This window comes from Panulirus ornatus, chromosome 47, assembly GCF_036320965.1.
Source record: "Panulirus ornatus isolate Po-2019 chromosome 47, ASM3632096v1, whole genome shotgun sequence".
NCBI lineage: Eukaryota > Metazoa > Arthropoda > Malacostraca > Decapoda > Palinuridae > Panulirus > Panulirus ornatus.
Genome location: NC_092270.1, coordinates 20,819,940 through 20,833,767, shown reverse-complemented (window position 1 = coordinate 20,833,767; position 13,828 = coordinate 20,819,940). Strand labels below are relative to the sequence as shown.

At 41.3% G+C, this 13,828-nt stretch overlaps 1 protein-coding gene across 2 annotated transcripts in view; it reads left to right on the top strand.

Moving 5' to 3' along the window:
- The first annotated feature begins 7,881 nt into the window (after positions 1-7,881).
- Positions 7,882-13,828, top strand: part of Pisd (phosphatidylserine decarboxylase) — a 44,439-nt gene continuing 38,492 nt past the window's right edge. Inside the window, exon 1 of one of the 2 annotated variants that reach the window (XM_071689944.1) lies at positions 7,882-8,111. The gene's annotated coding sequence lies outside the window, so the exon portion shown is untranslated. The remainder of the gene's footprint in view (positions 8,112-13,828) is intronic. The other variant, XM_071689941.1, reaches the window with a different exon arrangement.

Below are 13,828 nucleotides of genomic sequence, written 5' to 3'. Positions count from 1 at the left end.
TATAGATAGAGTTTGTGCGGAGGAGGGTGGATGTGCTGGAAATGAGATGTTTGAGGACAATATGTGGTGTGAGGTGGTTTGATCCAGTAAGTACTGAAAGGGTAAGAGAGATGTGTGGTAATAAAAAGAGTGTGGTTGAGAGAGCAGAAGAGGGTGTTTTGAAATGCTTTGGTCACATGGAGAGAATATATATATTATATATATATATATATATATATATATATATATAAATATATAATATTTTTTTTTTTTTTTATACTTTGTCCTGACCTCCCGCGTTTGCGAGGTAGCGCAAGGAAACAGACGAAAGAAATGGCCCAACCCCCCCCCCCCCCATACACATGTACATACACACGTCCACACACGCAAATATACATACCTACACAGCTTTCCATGGTTTACCCCAGACGCTTCACATGCCTTGCTTCAATCCACTGACAGCACGTCAACCCCTGTATACCACATGACTCCAATTCACTCTATTTCTTGCCCTCCTTTCACCCTCCTGCATGTTCAGGCCCCGATCACACAAAATCTTTTTCACTCCATCTTTCCACCTCCAATTTGGTCTCCCTCTTCTCCTCGTTCCCTCCACCTCCGACACATATATCCTCTTGGTCAATCTCTCCTCACTCATTCTCTCCATGTGCCCAAACCATTTCAAAACACCCTCTTCTGCTCTCTCAACCACGCTCTTTTTATTTCCACACATCTCTCTTACCCTTACGTTACTTACTCGATCAAACCACCTCACACCACACATTGTCCTCAAACATCTCATTTCCAGCACATCCATCCTCCTGCGCACATCTCTATCCATAGCCCACGCCTCGCAACCATACAACATTGTTGGAACCACTATTCCCTCAAACATACCCATTTTTGCTTTCCGAGATAGTGTTCTCGACTTCCACACATTTTTCAAGGCTCCCAAAATTTTCGCCCCCTCCCCCACCCTATGATCCACTTCCGCTTCCATGGTTCCATCCGCTGACAGATCCACTCCCAGATATCTAAAACACTTCACTTCCTCCAGTTTTTCTCCATTCAAACTCACCTCCCAATTGACTTGACCCTCACCCCTACTGTACCTAATAACCTTGCTCTTATTCACATTTACTCTCAACTTTCTTCTTCCACACACTTTACCAAACTCAGTCACCAGCTTCTGCAGTTTCTCACATGAATCAGCCACCAGCGCTGTATCATCAGCGAACAACAACTGACTCACTTCCCAAGCTCTCTCATCCCCAACAGACTTCATACTTGCCCCTCTTTCCAAAACTCTTGCATTCACCTCCCTAACCACCCCATCCATAAACAAATTAAACAACCATGGAGACATCACACACATAGGAATAGTGGTTCCAACAATGTTGTATGGTTGCGAGGCGTGGGCTATGGATAGAGTTGTGCGCAGGAGGATGGATGTGCTGGAAATGAGATGTTTGAGGACAATGTGTGGTGTGAGGTGGTTTGATCGAGTGAGTAACGTAAGGGTAAGAGAGATGTGTGGAAATAAAAAGAGCGTGGTTGAGAGAGCAGAAGAGGGTGTTTTGAAGTGGTTTGGGCACATGGAGAGGATGAGTGAGGAAAGATTGACCAAGAGGATATATGTGTCGGAGGTGGAGGGAACAAGGAGAAGAGGGAGACCAAATTGGAGGTGGAAAGATGGAGTGAAAAAGATTTTGTGTGATCGGGGCCTGAACATGCAGGAGGGTGAAAGGAGGGCAAGGAACAGAGTGAATTGGAGCGATGTGGTATACTGGGGCTGACGTGCTGTCAGTGGATTGAATCAAGGCATGTGAAGCGTCTGGGGTAAACCATGGAAAGCTGTGTAGGTATGTATATTTGCGTGTGTGGACGTATGTATATACATGTGTATGGGGGGGGGTTGGGCCATTTCTTTCGTGTTTCCTTGCGCTACCTCGCAAACGAAATATATATATATATATATATATATATATATATATATATATATATATATATATATATATATATATATGTAAATATGAGAATCTTTTCATGATGCGGGACGGTTATAAATCTATGTGCTCAATAATTTTTTATGCCATTGGCACTCCTGCCTTAATTTTAGGAAAGAAAAAAAAAAGGACGTTTTGGAAGGAGGTAAATAAAGTGCGTAAGATAAGAAATAGGAACATCAGTGAAGGGGGCTAATGGGGAGGTAATAACAAATAGTGGTGATGTAAGAAGGAGATGGAGTAAGTATTTTGAAGGTTTGTTGAATGTGTTAGATAATAGAGTGGAGATGGAGTGAGTATTTTGAAGGTTTGTTGAATGTGTTAGATGATAGAGTGGCAGATATAGGGTGTTTTGGTCGAGGTGGTGTGCAAAGTGAGAGGGTTAGGGAAAATGATTTGGTAAACAGAGAAGAGGTAGTAAAAGCTTTGCGGAAGATGAAAGCCGGCAAGGCAGCAGGTTTGGATGGTATTGCAGTGGAACTTATTAAAAAAGGGGGTGACTGTATTGTTGACTGGTTGGTAAGGTTATTTAATGTATGTATGATTCATGGTGAGGTGCCTGAGGATTGGCGGAATGCTTGCATAATAAGGCAAAGGGGATAAAGGTGAGTGTTCAAATTACAGAGGTATAAGTTTTTTGAGTATTCCTGGTAAATTATATGGGAGGTTATTGATTGAGAGGGTGAAGGCATGTACAGAGCATCAGCTTGGGGAAGAGCAGTGTGGTTTCAGAAGTGGTAGAGGATGTGTGGATCAGGTGTTTGCTTTGAAGAATGTATGTGAGAAATACTTAGAAAAGCAAATGGATTTGTATGTAGCATTTATGGATCTGGAGAAGGCATATGATAGAGTTGATAGAGATGCTCTGTGGAAGGTATTAAGAATATATGGTGTGGGAGGAAAGTTATTAGAAGCAGTGAAAAGTTTTTATCGAGGATGTAAGGCATGTGTACGTGTAGGAAGAGAGGAAAGTGATTGGTTCTCAGTGAATGTCGGTTTGCGGCAGGGGTGTGTGATGTCTCCATGGTTGTTTAATTTGTTTATGGATGGGGTGGTTAGGGAGGTGAATGCAAGAGTTTTGGAAAGAGGGGCAAGTATGAAGTCTGTTGGGGATGAGAGAGCTTGGGAAGTGAGTCAGTTGTTGTTCGCTGATGATACAGCGCTGGTGGCTGATTCATGTGAGAAACTGCAGAAGCTGGTGACTGAGTTTGGTAAAGTGTGTGAAAGAAGAAAGCTGAGAGTAAATGTGAATAAGAGCAAGGTTATTAGGTACAGTAGGGTTGAGGGTCAAGTCAATTGGGAGGTGAGTTTGAATGGAGAAAAACTGGAGGAAGTGAAGTGTTTTAGATATCTGGGAGTGGATTTGGCAGCGGATGGAACCATGGAAGCGGAAGTGGATCATAGGGTGGGGGAGGGGGCGAAAATTCTGGGAGCCTTGAAGAATGTGTGGAAGTCGAGAACGTTATCTTGGAAAGCAAAAATGGGTATGTTTGAAGGAATAGTGGTTCCAACAATATTATATGATTGCGAGGCGTGGGCTATAGATAGAGTTGTGCGGAGGAGGGTGGATGTGCTGGAAATGAGATGTTTGAGGACAATATGTGGTGTGAGGTGGTTTGATCCAGTAAGTACTGAAAGGGTAAGAGAGATGTGTGGTAATAAAAAGAGTGTGGTTGAGAGAGCAGAAGAGGGTGTTTTGAAATGCTTTGGTCACATGGAGAGAATATATATATATATATATATATATATATATATATATATATATATATATATATATATTTTTTTTTTTTTTTTATACTTTGTCGCTGTCTCCCGCGTTTGCGAGGTAGCGCAAGGAAACAGACGAAAGAAATGGCCCAACCCCCCCCCCCATACACATGTACATACACACGTCCACACACGCAAATATACATACCTACACAGCTTTCCATGGTTACCCCAGACGCTTCACATGCCTTGATTCAATCCACTGACAGCACGTCAACCCCTGTATACCACATGACTCCAATTCACTCTATTCCTTGCCCTCCTTTCACCCTCCTGCATGTTCAGGCCCCGATCACACAAAATCTTTTTCACTCCATCTTTCCACCTCCAATTTGGTCTCCCTCTTCTCCTCGTTCCCTCCACCTCCGACACATATATCCTCTTGGTCAATCTCTCCTCACTCATTCTCTCCATGTGCCCAAACCATTTCAAAACACCCTCTTCTGCTCTCTCAACCACGCTCTTTTTATTTCCACACATCTCTCTTACCCTTACGTTACTTACTCGATCAAACCACCTCACACCACACATTGTCCTCAAACATCTCATTTCCAGCACATCCATCCTCCTGCGCACATCTCTATCCATAGCCCACGCCTCGCAACCATACAACATTGTTGGAACCACTATTCCCTCAAACATACCCATTTTTGCTTTCCGAGATAATGTTCTCGACTTCCACACATTTTTCAAGGCTCCCAAAATTTTCGCCCCCTCCCCCACCCTATGATCCACTTCCGCTTCCATGGTTCCATCCGCTGACAGATCCACTCCCAGATATCTAAAACACTTCACTTCCTCCAGTTTTTCTCCATTCAAACTCACCTCCCAATTGACTTGACCCTCACCCCTACTGTACCTAATAACCTTGCTCTTATTCACATTTACTCTCAACTTTCTTCTTCCACACACTTTACCAAACTCAGTCACCAGCTTCTGCAGTTTCTCACATGAATCAGCCACCAGCGCTGTATCATCAGCGAACAACAACTGACTCACTTCCCAAGCTCTCTCATCCCCAACAGACTTCATACTTGCCCCTCTTTCCAGGACTCTTGCATTTACCTCCCTTACAACCCCATCCATAAACAAATTAAACAACCCTGGAGACATCACACACCCCTGCCGCAAACCTACATTCACTGAGAACCAATCACTTTCCTCTCTTCCTACACGTACACATGCCTTACATCCTCGATAAAAACTTTTCACTGCTTCTAACAACTTGCCTCCAACACCATATATTCTTAATACCTTCCACAGAGCATCTCTATCAACTCTATCATATGCCTTCTCCAGATCCATAAATGCTACATACAAATCCATTTGCTTTTCTAAGTATTTCTCACATACATTCTTCAAAGCAAACACCTGATCCACACATCCTCTACCACTTCTGAAAGTGTATATATATGTATATATGTATATATATATATATATATATATATATATATATATATATATATATATATATATATATATATATATATATATATATATGTATGTATGTATGTATACTTTGAGATGTATAGGTATGTATATGTGCGTGGGTGGACGTGTATGTATATACATGTGTATGTGGGTGGGTTGGGCCATTCTTTCGCCTGTTTCCTTGCGCTACCTCGCTGACGCGGGAGACAGCGACAAGTACAAAGCAAGTACAAAGACGCGCAACAAAATTGATCCCATCCCCTTAGAAATCTGGTATACGAAGCGAGGCTTAAGCGATTGGATCTCCCTTAAAAAATATATAGACTTCGCGTCGACTTAGTCCAAGTGTTCAAAATGATGAATCAAGTTCGATAAAGTAAATCACGAATTTCTTTTTTTTTTTTTTCGAAATACAAGAAGATACTGTTACCAGGACGAATGGAATAGAACTTAAAGCTAAAAGATGTCGTACGTACGTTAGAAAATTTTTTTCCTATAGCTGTGTTAAGCAATTAATTAAGTTACCGCCAGACGTAGTGAATGCTAAAACTATAAATACTTTTCAAAAGTCGTTTAAATAAATATTTCATAAATTCAGGTATACTGGGAAAAACGCCAGAAATAAAGTATAAACGACTGCGTTCACGGGGACGCTGGAAGGCGAATAATGTGCAGCAGCTGGAAGAGTGGGTGCGGGCTTAAAAAAAAACTCTTTGGCGGAATTACATTTTGCGTTAAACATTTAAAAAAAAAACTTTTGGTGGAATTACATTTTGATTTAAACTCCTATTTTTCCACCAGACAACCCAGTCTTGGACCAATCAACAAGTCTCCTGAGGTCTGTCTATTCTTAATTTCAACTCTGTGTTAAACTCGCTATGATATGGTTAGGTACCCTGTACTAGGTGTAGAACTTTGGACCCAAGCTCTCTAGTGTCAGTTAAAGCGATTCATCAGCTTATAACAGCCGTCAGAGAGAGAGAGAGAGAGAGAGAGAGAGTGGATTAAATCCGCGAAAGAAGAAATAAAATATAAGTGGGGCGTACTGGAGAGAGAGAGAGAGAGAGAGAGAGAGAGAGAGAGAGAGAGAGAGAGAGAGACAGACAGACAGAGAGAGAGAGAGAGAGAGAGAGAGAGTGGATTACATCCGCGAAAGAAGAAATAAAATATAAGTGGGGCGTACTGGAGAGAGAGAGAGAGAGAGAGAGAGAGAGAGAGAGAGAGAGAGAGAGAGAGAGAGAGAGAGAGAGAGAGAGAGAATACAGTGGGGGGGGGGGGACTTACAACTTGAAAATGACAAGACTAATTAAAATCCGGCTGGGGAAAAAACCAGCGAGCTCAGCCAAAGTTAGAGAGACTTGACCATCTATGAAATAATGATATACATAAAAGATACATTGAGAAATAGAGTGAAATAAGCTGAAATAGATGATGAGAACCGCGAATATGATGCAGGTGTAAGATGGTGTGAACGCGCCCTCCGTCGCCCGAGTTACAGGCCTGAGTCTGAACCCGACCATCTCCAAGTGCCACCCGACCTGGTCCAGCATCACCAGAACTACGAGGGAATTTGAGTATATATGGACAGCCAGGCTGCTCCAACTGGCATCACTGTACAGGAGGCACCTAGCCGTATATTGTGTGGGTGGGGGTCGCCTTCCCCTCGGGAGTAAAACCTTTGAAAACTGAGGTTTAAAACCTGGCTCGGGGTCATTGTGATCCCGTGTGACGTCATCTCCACCCAGCCTCACCCCCGGCATCAACACTAACTCGAATATCCCTCGTATTAATGGGATCAAACACTGTAAACCATCTAAGATGTGTATCTGAGAACCCTCTTTACCTTATAGATTGGGAATCCAATCCACCAAACGTTCGTAGGAGAAGAATGACGATAGATCAATACGAGATCCTCTACCCTGGCAGACGGGAGTCGAATATTTTCCCAGGATGAACGTGCCAATTCGACCCCCTCCTCGGCCATTTCCTCTTTAATTAAGTCTAGTGTGACTTGTCTGTGTCTGGAGTGACATAATTATCTATGATTGTCCTCTTTTAAGAGCCATATGAAAATGCCATTCCATAATGACCCATGGAGGTGCATGTAGCTTCATCATTTTGCAATTTGAACAGGCCAACTGGTTGAGCTGCTCTGGTCCAGTTCACGGCTATATCTCAGTGCTGGAAGTAGGGCGGACTTTGCCTGGATTTCTGTGTTTAATCCCTTTTATACATAAAAGTCAACTATACGTTGGTCTTTCCTCATAAAGGAAATTAACTATAAGCTCATTTGACAGGAGGTATGGATCGTTATTTTCCACTGGCCTGCACTTCTGGGCAATGGAGAGCAATGCTTGATTTAGCATTAAAACTGAAAGTTCTTGTAGCCTTAGGCGAGGTGCATCCATGTTCGTCCTGTGGGGGACAAGTCCGTCAGCGTGCGCGCGCATCACACCATGAGACGAGGAGCCGCAGTTGCCAAGTTTAATATAATATTTCCTCCCTATTCCTCGTACACCAAGGATCATTCCCTTCGCCAAATAGTTCATTCATTCACTCAAACTACAATTGGGTTATACATATTATTAGTTTATTAATGGGGGAGACGGTTATAAAGAATGGGAAAATGAATTGGTGGCAACGGCGGGATAGATGGAGAGGGCGCGGGCCACTACAAACCCAGACTCCTGCGCACACCACTTCCTCAGTCTGTAATTGTGTGTCAGGGGAGCATGATGGGGGAGAGGCCACTCCTCTGCTAACCTTTGAATCTTAAGAACTAACACAATAACAGATTCGGGCAGACCAGATAGCTAACTTACCTCTCTCTCACACACACACAAAATGGCGTCGACGAGAATTAGATTCCCCATGTGAAACGATACAAATTATTTATCTTCTGGTCAACAGTAATTCTGGCTTCCACAGGTGTGTCATTTTCTTGTTTCTAGTCTATTTTTTTGGGCGCGGGCGCGACCATTAACCATGGGAAACTAGGGAAAAGCAACTCCAGGAAAATGGGATGAAAGTGTGCTCTTGGCTGTGTGCTGACGAACCCCCTCCCCCCCCGTGCTCCTGACCTCGTGGTGTCAGACGTGTCAGGACACGAGTGATACAGGTAATCCCCCAGCCAGTGGCACACGTGGTTCAGGCTCCGCCAGGAAGGTGATTAGGTGATTAGTGAAGCCTTCTCGTTTGATACGTGTACAATCGTGTCTTGCTTTACACAGTGGGTCATCAATTGGTTTTTCTTCTGTGTTAAACGTGTTTATGACTAGATTATTTCTGGATGTGAACATACTGTAATGGTGAGGCAATGTTATGTAGTGGGGATATAAATGTACTTATTGTAATGGTGAGGAAGTATTATGTAGTGGGGATATGAACATACTGTAATGGTGAGGAAATGTTATGTAGTGGGGGATATAAATGTACTTATTGTAATGGTGAGGAAGTATTATGTAGTGGGGATATGAACATACTGTAATGGTGAGGAAATGTTATGTAGTGGGGGATATAAATGTACTTATTGTAATGGTGAGGAAGTATTATGTAGTGGGGATATGAACATACTGTAATGGTGAGGAAATGTTTATGTAGTGGGGATATAGATGTACTTATTGTAATGGTGAGGAAGTATTATGTAGTGGGGATATGAACATACTGTAATGGTGAGGCAATGTTATGTAGTGGGGATATAAATGTACTTATTGTAATGGTGAGGAAGTATTATGTAGTGGGGATATGAACATACTGTAATGGTGAGGAAATGTTTATGTAGTGGGGGATATAAATGTACTTATTGTAATGGTGAGGAGGTATTATGTAGTGGGGATATGAACATACTGTAATGGTGAGGCAATGTTATGTAGTGGGGATATAAATGTACTTATTGTAATGGTGAGGAGGTATTATGTAGTGGGGATATGAACATACTGTAATGGTGAGGAAATGTTATGTAGTGGGGATATAAATGTACTTATTGTAATGGTGAGGAAGTATTATGTAGTGGGGATATGAACATACTGTAATGGTGAGGAAATGTTATGTAGTGGGGGATATAAATGTACTTATTGTAATGGTGAGGAAGTATTATGTAGTGGGGATATGAACATACTGTAATGGTGAGGAAATGTTTATGTAGTGGGGATATAAATGTACTTATTGTAATGGTGAGGAAGTATTATGTAGTGGGGATATGAACATACTGTAATGGTGAGGAAATGTTATGTAGTGGGGATATAGATGTACTTATTGTAATGGTGAGGCAATGTTATGTAGTGGGGATATGAACATACTGTAAGGTGAGGAAATGTTATGTAGTGGGGATATAGATGTACTTATTGTAATGGTGAGGCAATGTTATGTAGTGGGGATATGAACATACTGTAATGGTGAGGCAATGTTATGTAGTGGGGATATAGATGTACTTATTGTAATGGTGAGGAAGTATTATGTAGTGGGGATATGAACATACTGTAATGGTGAGGAAATGTTTATGTAGTGGGGATATAAATGTACTTATTGTAATGGTGAGGAAGTATTATGTAGTGGGGATATGAACATACTGTAATGGTGAGGAAATGTTATGTAGTGGGGATATAAATGTACTTATTGTAATGGTGAGGAAGTATTATGTAGTGGGGATATGAACATACTGTAATGGTGAGGAAATGTTATGTAGTGGGGATATAGATGTACTTATTGTAATGGTGAGGCAATGTTATGTAGTGGGGATATAGATGTACTTATTGTAATGGTGAGGAAGTATTATGTAGTGGGGATATGAACATACTGTAATGGTGAGGAAATGTTTATGTAGTGGGGATATAGATGTACTTATTGTAATGGTGAGGAGGTATTATGTAGTGGGGATATGAACATACTGTAATGGTGAGGAAATGTTATGTAGTGGGGGATATAGATGTACTTATTGTAATGGTGAGGAAGTATTATGTAGTGGGGGATATGAACATACTGTAATGTGAGGAAATGTTTATGTAGGGGGGGATATAGATGTACTTATTGTAATGGTGAGGAAGTATTATGTAGTGGGGATATAACATACTGTAATGGTAGGAATGTTTGTAGTGGGGGGGATATAGATGTACTTATTGTAAAGGTGAGGAGGTATTATGTAGTGGGGGAGTTTTTTATGAACATACTGTAATGGTGAGGAAATGTTATGTAGTGGGGGATATAGATGTACTTATTGTAATGTGAGGAAGTATTATGTAGTGGGGATATGAACATACTGTAATGGTGAGGAAATGTTATATAGTGGGGGATATAAATGTACTTATTGTAATGCTGAGGAGGTATTATGTACTGGGGGATATAGATGTACTTATTGTAATGGTGAGGAAAGGTTTATGTAGTGGGGATATGAACATACTGTAATGGTGAGGCAATATTGTGTAGTGGACATGACACGAGCCAGCAAATTTAATGCCATCACAAAATAACCCGGGATTTATATAGAGACATTTATATGATACATAAGGGAAGCTTATATGATGAAATCATCTATATAAATTTAGGAAAATCATTTGCGTAGTTTGGATAAATTGATAATTGGACATTTTTTTATTTATTTAGTTTATGATCACCATCAAAGTTGAACACTGTTCAATGGAAACTGTACAACGAAACATAAGAAGTTTACGTACAGTAATTAGTAACAAATATGATTAGAGTGTTGTGTCGCCGGGAATGGATGAAGGCAAGTATGAATATGCACTTGTTTATATCTTTATGGCTGTGTATGTATATATTGATATGTATATATACGTGTATGAGCGCGTATGTATACGTATGTGTGTGTATATGAGTGGATGGGGCCAGTCTTCGTCTGTTTCTTGGCGCTACCTCAATGACACGGGAAACGGCGATCAAGTATTTTATATATATATATATATATATATATATATATATATATATATTATTTATTTTTATACTTTGTCGCTGTCTCCCGCGTTAGCGAGGTAGCGCAAGGAAACAGACGAAAGAATAGCCCAACCCACCTACGTACACATGTATATACATACACGTCCACACACGCACATATACATACCTATACATTTCAACGTATGCATATGTATACATACACAGACATATACATATATACACATGTACATATTCATACTTGCTGCCTTTATTCATTTCCGTCGTCACCCCGCCACACACGAAATGACAACCCCCTCCCCCCCCAGCATGCGAGCGAGGTAGCGCTAGGAGAGGACAACAAAGGCACTTTCGCTCCCACTCAGTCTAGCTATCATGTATAATGCACCGAAACCACAGCTCCCATTCCACATCCAGGCCCCACAAAACTTTCCATGGTTTACCCCAGACGCTTCACATGCCCTGGTTCAATCCATTGACAGCACGTCGACCCCGGTATACCACATCGTTCCAGTTCACTCTGTTCCTTGCACGCCTTTCATCCTTCTACATGTTCAGGCCCCGATCACTCAAAATCTTTTTCACTCCATCCATCTCCAACTTGGCCTCCCACTTCTCGTTCCCTCCACCTCTGACACATATATCCTCTTGGTCAATCTTTCTTCATTCTCCATGTGAGTAAACCATTTCAATACACCCTCTTCTGCTCTCTCAACTACACTTTTATTACCACACATCTCTCTTACCCTTTCATTACTTACTCGATCAAACCACCTCGCACCACATATTGTCCTCAAACATCTCATTTCCAACACATCCACCCTCCTCCACACAACTCTATCTATAGCCCACACCTCGCAACCATATAACATTGTTAGAACCACTATTCCTTGAAACATACCCATTTTTACTTTCCGAAATAATGTTCTCGCCTTCCATACATTTTTCAGCGCTCCCAGAACCTTCGCCTTCTCCCCCACCCTGTGACTCACTTCCACTTCCATGGTTCCATCCGCTGCGAAATCCACTCCCAGATATCCAAAACACTTTACTCCCTCCAGTTTTCCTCCATTTAAACTTACCTTCCAATTGACTTGTCCCTCAACTCTACTGTACCTAATAACCTTGCTCTTATTCACATTTACTCTCAGCTTTCTTCTTTCTCACACTTTACCAAACTCAGTCACCAGCTTCTGCAGTTTCTCACCCGAATCAGCCACCAGTGCTGCATCATCAGCGAACAACAACTGACTCACTTCCCAAGCTCTCTCATCCACAACAGACTGCATACTTGTCCCTCTCTCCAAAACTCTTGCATTCACCTCCCTAACAACCCCATCCATAAACAAATTAAACAACCATGGCGACATCACACACCCCTGCCGCAAACCTACATTCACTGAGAACCAATCACTTTCCTCTCTTCCTACACGTACACACGCCTTACATCCTCGATAAAAACTTTTCACTGCTTCTAACAACTTGCCTCCCACACCATATATTCTTAATACCTTCCACAGAGCATCTCTATCAACTCTATCATATGCCTTCTCCAGATCCATAAATGCTACATACAAATCCATTTGCTTTTCTAAGTATTTCTCACATACATTCTTCAAACACCTGATCCACACATCCTCTACCACTTCTGAAACCACACTGCTCTTCCCCAATCTGATGCTCTGTACATGCCTTCACCCTCTCAATCAATACCCTCCCATATAATTTACCAGGAATACTCAACAAACTTATACTTCTGTAATATATATATATATATATAACGAGAGGGGGGATTTCCAGCCCCCCGCTCCCTTCCCTTTTAGTCGCCTTCTACGACACGCAGGGAATACGTGGGAAGTATTCTTTCTCCCCTATATATATATATATATATATATATATATATGGATAGATAGATAGAAAGATAGATAGATAGATAGATAGATAGATAGATAGATAGATAGGTAGATAGATAGATAGATAGATAGAGATTATATAAAACAAGGGAAAGTATTGACGAAGTTCTGGAGGAAGTGAAAAAAAAATAGGCTGTCTTTCCAAATGTGCCAAGCCATTGTTATTGGAAACTATATGAGAAGGTAAGAGAGAATATTCCAAAGCTTCGAGGATGTTGAGAGAAAATATAAATATGTATGTGTGTGTGCGTGTGTGCGTGCGCTACACTGAGCAGGAGGGGCTAGATAGACACTTCGAGAAAGCGGGTTTTCCCTCACCAGTGTATCTGTAATAGGAGACAGTGTTGTCAAGGTTGGCGCGGTCTGTCAAGTGGCAGAATTTTCAATAATAAACGGATTTGAAGGTCAGTGTTGTCAAGGCTTTAAGTAGTGGTTTTGTCAAGGTTATTATTGTTATTATTTATTATTATTATGATTATGTTGTTTGTGGTTAATGTTGCCAAAGTATCTGAGAATCAGGGTTGTCAGGGTTTAACTTGCTGATGGCAGCACTGTCGACAATCAATTTTGCTACTGCAGTGTTGTTAAGGTTTTCCTGGCGGCGTTAATGTGCTCTTAGGCTTCACTTTTGACGTCAATTTTTGTATTTTGATTATCTTTTACGTCATTGCTGTCAAGGGTCATTTATTTTTCTACGTCAGTGTTGTCAAGGGTCATTTTGTTTTCTACGTCAGTGCTGTCAAGGGTCATTTTTATTTCTACGTCAGTGCTGTCAAGGGTCATTTTTATTTCTACGTCAGTGCTGTCAAGGGTCATTTTTATCTACGT